The sequence below is a fragment of the Arvicanthis niloticus genome, chromosome 28 (assembly GCF_011762505.2).
Source record: "Arvicanthis niloticus isolate mArvNil1 chromosome 28, mArvNil1.pat.X, whole genome shotgun sequence".
Taxonomy (NCBI): domain Eukaryota; kingdom Metazoa; phylum Chordata; class Mammalia; order Rodentia; family Muridae; genus Arvicanthis; species Arvicanthis niloticus.
Window position 1 is genome coordinate 10,217,243 of NC_133436.1, and position 6,569 is coordinate 10,223,811.

The window sequence follows — 6,569 nt, forward strand, 5'->3', positions numbered from 1 at the left end:
GTCAGAAAGGATTTAAAAGTCTGTTAGAAAAAGGAGCAAAAGCTGGGCATGGTGGCTGACATCTGTAATCCCAGCACTCTGGAGGCAGAAAGGATCGTTATGGATTTGACACTCATGGATTTACACAGGGAGTTCCAGGACAACTGAAAGAAAGGGTAAAGCAGAAGGGGAAGCAAAAGAGAGCAGAGAAAGAGGTGGAGGAGAGCAGAGGGAGCAGAGAGGAACACAAGGGCTCTGCTTCTCACATAATAGAGATACAGGCTGGGATGTGGCTCAGCGGCAGAGCATTTGTCTGGTGTGTGTGAAGACCTGGGTGCTATTCCACTGCTTCAAAACGTCAATAAATACTGTAACACATGTGAAAACCACACAGGGATTGACTTTCTCACTGATCAAAGTGACAAAATCCAGAAGCTAGACAAAAGTCTCTGGGAGGTCAGCTGATCAGAGGAGAAGAGGAAGGGAAAGGATTGTAGGAGGGGGTGATCAGGAGGGGGGCAGTGAGGGGATGGAAAGTGAATAAGCAAAAAAAAAAAAAAAAAAGCTGGGTGGCGGCGGGCGCACGCCTTTAATCCCAGCACTTGGAAGGCAGAGGCAGGCGGATTTCTGAGTTCGAGGCCAGCCTGGTCTACAGAGTTAGTGCCAGGACAGCCCAGGCTATATAGAGAAACCCTGTCTCGCCCCCCCCCCCCAATTAAACTCATAAAAAATGAAAAAAAAAAAAAAACACCTTTACTTTCCTGACAAAGTAACAGAGACACACATAAGAGAAAAATCAATAGATGAGTCTCACAATATTATCAACATATCATTAATTTAGACCTCTGGCGTATGTTTAATATAGTTAAACATTTTAGGACTTTAGAGTTATTGCAAAAATGTGAGAATTATCAATTTCCAGCCAGTCTTAATGGCTTTAATAGGTATCTTTGTTGGCTAGTGACGTATTTGTCACTAGGCCCTTAATGTTTATGAAATGCTTGATCTAAGTAAGTTTTGTTTGAATTGGACTGGATATGTATACTGTTGCAATTTTTCTACCTTTTAAAGTGAATTAGCACCTGCCAAAAACTGAAGGATAAAGAAATGCTTTGAATTTATAATGGAAAAAAAAAAAAAGTCTCTGGGAGTCTGCATGGAGCCAGCATTCTCTAAACAGCCTCTATGGAAAAGGAAAAAAAAACGGCACAGAGCCTACGGAAAAAATGTACAGCATGTAACAAAGTGACATTGGCATTTCCCTTTGACAACAATCTAACATTTCTCCGTATTTATCTCAAAGAAACACTTGGACACATGCATACACATTGCATCATTGTTGGCAATAGCAAAACGTTGAAAACAAGCAAATGCCCCAATTAAGAGATTGGCCAGGTAAACTATCACACAGGTCCATCCACAGAGAAGAAGAGACCTGGGCACTGCAGTGGAGTAATATTCAGAAGATGGTATGCAAAGAACATGAGATGTAAAATGTCTGCCACCCTTTGCCCAGAAATAAGGAGTGGTTTTTCTTTCTTTGTTTTGTTTTTTCAAAAAGAAACACCAGAAATATGTTTAAGTATGGCTATGACCAGGTTCGAGGAAGCCAACTTGAACAAGCTCTGGTTCTGAGGCTTCAGTGAAAAATAAGTATTAAGAGAATATATTCAACTCCATCCAGTGGGGGCGGGGCTGTCTCTGACTCTTGCCTGCTCTAGGGGCTTTTCCTCCTACTGAGCTGCCTTGTCTGTTTTTAATAGGAGCGGATGTGTCTAGTCTTACTGTAACTTGATGTGCTGTGTTTGGTTTATATCCCTGGGACGCCTGCCTTTTTCTGAAGGGAAACAGAAGAGGAATGGATCTGGGGGGTGAGGAGAGGGACTGAGCAGAAAAGAGGGAGGGAAAACTGAGGTTGAAATGTAATATATAAGAGAATTTTTAAAAAAATGTTGAGAGAGAGAGAGAGACAGGGAGAGGGAGAGAGAAAGAGAAAGAGAGAGAGAGAGAGAGAGAGAGAGAGAGAGAGAGAGAGAGAGAGAGAGAGAGAGAGAACATATTAGGGGAAGCTGGGCATGTTGGAACATGCTTTTGGTTCCAGCCTTCAGGTGGGCTGATCTCTGTGAGTTTGAGGCCAGCCTGGTCTACAAAGTGAATTCCAGGGCAGCCAGGGTGACACAGAGAAACCCTGTCTCAAAAAAAAAGTTGGTGGCAGGTGTTAGTATTTTGTCTAAACTCCACCTCCACAGTTACCTGGCAACAGCCAGGTATGCTCCTCCCCACAATTACCTGGCAACGGCCAGGTAGGCTTGGCCCACTATAAAAGGGACTGCTTGCCCCATCCTCTCTCTTACTCTTAATCTCTTACTCTCCTACTCTCTTACCCCCTCTCTCTTACTCTTACCCTCTTGCCTCTCTGTCCCCTCCCTCCCTTCCTCTCTCTCCACGTGGTCATGGCTGGCCTCTATACCTGCTTCTCTGCTTCTCTCTCTCTCTCTCTCTCTCTCTCTCTCTCTCTCTCTCTCTGCCTCTACTACCCTCCTGGCTCCCCTCCCCATGCCCTCAATAAACTCTATTCTATACTATACTGGTGTGTGGCTGGTCCCTCATGGGAAGAGATGCCTCTACATGGGCGTGCTGAGACATCCCCTTCCCCATACCTCTCTACACACCCACAGAACATACTCTCTTTATCTCTTTATCTTTTTATAAACACTTCAACAGGGGGTGGGGAGTAAGGGGTGAGTATTGAGGGGCTGGAGAGATGGCTGGTTGTGAAGAACTTTTGCCGCTCTGGCTTTGGATCTGAGCTAGATTCCTAGCACCCACACTGGGAGGTTCACAATCACCTGTAACATCAGTTCCAGGAGATCCAATGCCCCCCTCTGGTCCACAGCACTGCACACACATGGTGTATATTTAGACAAGCAGCCACACACATGCATACATATAAAAAGTAAAATAAAATGAAATAAAAATGTAAAAATATATTAAAATACGTCTAAGCCATACATGGTGGTGGATGTCTGTAATCCCAGTATTCTGGAGGCTGAGGTAGGAGGTTTATGAGTTCAAGACCAGTCTAGGCTTTATAATAGTTCTAGTCCAGCTTTGGCTACATAGAAACTCTGCCTAAAATAGTAAAAAAAAAAAAAATAAAAAAATCTAAACATTTAACAACAACAAAAAAATTCATGAGTCCATAATGACATTAAACAAATAAATACCATTGGGGTGGGGAGTGAATCAGAAGCTCCTTAGAAAAGAATGCCAGTTAATGAATGTATAAGAGGAAGAGAGGTAGAAATAGAAAAATCATCGGTTGAGTGTCTCCTTGGGAAAAACTGAGTCAAGTGGAAATCAGCAGCACATGCGGAAACAGTGGATAAAGGATGGCTGGGTGACAGGACACAGAGAGACAGCAGCCATCACCACTGCTGAATGCCACCATGGCCTCGCCAAGGATGAGACACACATGCCAGGTGACTCCTAGTGTGACATGCTAGTCTCCTCCAAAAGGAAAACACCTGAACAAGAGGAATAGACAACGCAACACCTTCGTACATTCTGGAAATGGGAGATACATTCCAGAAAAAGATTTGTCTAGATTTCTGAAAATCTCATTGTTACGAGAGACAAGAAAAAAAGAAAAAGACTGAAGACTGGAAGACAGGAGAGACCTAGTGACTACAGTCTGTAGGTTATCTTTGATTGGGTTCTAGATCTGGAAAATAAAAACAGCTTCCCCAAGGATAACTCGGGAAATCTGAATTTAGGAAATGGTATCAGATTAACTGTCATTCCCAGAGTGGATAATTGTATTATACTTATAGTGGCAAATGTCCTCGCACTTGAGGGACATATTCTGAAGTAATTGGTGTGAAGTTTTGGTTTTGGGTTTTTTTTTTTTTTTTGGGTGGGGGGCAGGGTCTCATGTAATCCAGAGTAACCTCGAACTCCTTATGTATCTAGAGATGGCCTTGAACTCTTCCTGATCCTGCTTTTGCCCCCAGATGCTGGGATTACAGGATGTGCCTCTCTGCCTGGCATAGTGTAAAGTATAAGACAGCCTCACTTATCTGTCACGTGCTCTAGGGAAAAGAAAGGAATGAAGGAAATGTGACAGAGGGGGGCCGGTGAATAGGGCACAATGTTTTAAATGAAGGGTGAAGACCATTACGGCATCAAAAATATTTCTACGATGAAAGCAACAAATCTGAGCTGGGTGTTGTCAACTCGACCCAAGCTAGAGTCCTGTGGGAAGAGGAAACCTTAAGTGAGGAATGGCCTGGATCACACTGGCCGGTGGGCAGGTCAGTAGGACATTTTCCTGGTTGATGATTGATGTGTAGGGACTAGCCCACTCTGGGCGGTACCACCCCTTAGCAAGTGGTTGTGGGTTGTATAAGAAAGCAAGCTGAGGGCTGGTGAGATCGTTCAGTGGATAGAGGTACTAACAACTTAAAGTCAATCCCCTGGGTCCACAAGGAGGAAGAGAATTGACTCCTTCAAAGAGAGAGAGAGAGAGAGAGAGAGAGAGAGAGAGAGAGAGAGAGAGAGAGAGAGAAAGAGAGAGAGAGAGAAAGGGAGAGAGAGAGAGGAGAGAGAGACATATATACACACAGAGAGAGAAAGAGAGAGAGGGAGAGAGGGAGAGAGAGAGGGAGAGAGAGAGAGAGAGAGAGAGAGAGAGAGAGAGAGAGAGAGAGAGAATATTAGAAAATGTAAAAAGAAAGATGGGAAACTGAGCAAGCCATGGAGAACAAGCCAGGAAGCAGCTTCCCTCCATGGTCCCTGCCTTTGTACCTGCTTCCTGCTTGAGCTCCTGTTCTGACTCTCTGAAATGATAGATTGTAAAGTGTAAGATGGGATGAATTTTCCTTTCCAAGCTGGTTATGGTCAGGGTTTTATCACAGCAGCAGAAGACAAAATAGGACAAAGTCCAATGGAAATCTCAGTGACCACTGCTGCTTCACCAGGTTCCAGCAGGTGGATGTCACAGATCACAGTTCTCCAGCATTCTTTGACTTTTGTTTTTTGATGATTCTCACTATGCATTATGGAAGTTTTCTTATGCCTTTTTTTTTTCCTTTGGGAAATTTTGTATGGGCTTTGGTAAAGGATAGGAATGTATACAATAGCAATCTTGCTAAACAAAGTAAATCTTTAGAAACAAATCTCTGCCACCATGGAACCACATAGCTTGGTAACTCTGCCTATTCCTGCACAAGAACCCCCTTTGTGTCCCTGTTTGCACCAAGCATAGAGAAGCTGCAGAGTTGTTAATGAAAGCTGGTGCCAGAAACTTTTACGTACACCTGGTCCTAAGGATGAAAGTGTACAATGGAGAGAAGCAGTGGGCCCAGGCTCACAGGATGAGTAGCAAGACCTGATACACCTCACGAGAAGCAGGTTCTGTTAAAGTTAGACCGGCTTGATCCCTCTCTGACTTATACAGGAGCATACATTGAAGGAATTAGGATGGTATGGCACAATGGAGAAAGAGGAAGATGTCAGGACCTTCCCTTTGGGGATCTTATGAGGAGAACAGGCCCACATTGTAAGACCAAGGCACACAGGAACACAATTAGGAAATGGCTCAATGCTTGTTGTGCTTCTTGGTACAAACACTGCATCATGCCCCTGGAGGAATGAAAATTGGTCTCGGGGGTTTGTTTCACAGGACTCGATGTGGTATCTCCAGACCACAAAGGCTGGGACCTTGCAGAAGGAGGTGGGAAGGGCATGTGGCGGGGTTGCTGAACCTTAAAAGAACCATGGGGACTTAGATGTTTGCTCAACTTACTGCTTTTGCTTCAAAGAAAAAAATGCTGTAATAAAGTTGATGACCTCATTCATTCTGGATGTTAAAAAAAATAGGGCTAAAATAGGTTAAAAACAATCTGTGAAAAGATCATATATTTCTTATCATTAAGTCTGCTTTCAAGATTGCTAATGGCTAAGCTATTATGCAATCATAGACTCAAAAAGGTGTGTCCTTTTGTTCAATAACCACCAGCTATCCTGATTCACCCTCAGGTAATGTCAGTCTCTTTCCCTCTCCAACCCCACACCTCTTCTTTGGGACCTGAATCCTGCTGGAGCCAGACTTCGGCAGAAACCTTCTTTCAGACAATTCCATGTGGAAAGATGAAACCAGCATCAAGTGGAAGATTAAAAGAAATTGAGGGAAAAAACCCTAATGGATTGGAATACAGACAAAAATCTAAATAAAATGTCGCTACATTAAACGCAGAAATAAGGGACTGGGGAGATGGCAAAAATGAACACATATGCTTTAGGAGATTGCTACAAGAACTGAGATAAATGATATGAAATAGTCACCAGGGTATAAAGGGCTGTATTTGTATTAGGGACCATGATTGTGTTAGCTTGGAGAAGAATATAATATGGAGAGCCAAGACAATGTGAAGTTAATCAGAGAAGATTTCTCCAAAAACAGGTGATGTCAGAGGAGACCATGAATGTGGGAAGCATGCTAAGAAGTAGAGACAGGACACTGAAACACTATTTAGAACAAAAGACAAAGGAGAGTGGAGCTCCCCCTGTGGAGAGACATTTCTGTAAGA

General features: G+C 43.4%; 1 long non-coding RNA gene across 1 annotated transcript in view; it reads left to right on the top strand.

Annotated features, from left to right (window-relative positions):
• The window catches only part of LOC143440078 (uncharacterized), a 29,151-nt gene extending 22,832 nt beyond the window's left edge, over nucleotides 1–6,319 (top strand). The window contains exon 6 of the long non-coding RNA XR_013107971.1: nucleotides 6,019–6,319. This is a non-coding gene — a long non-coding RNA (uncharacterized LOC143440078). The remainder of the gene's footprint in view (nucleotides 1–6,018) is intronic.
• The last annotated feature ends 250 nt before the right edge of the window (nucleotides 6,320–6,569 follow it).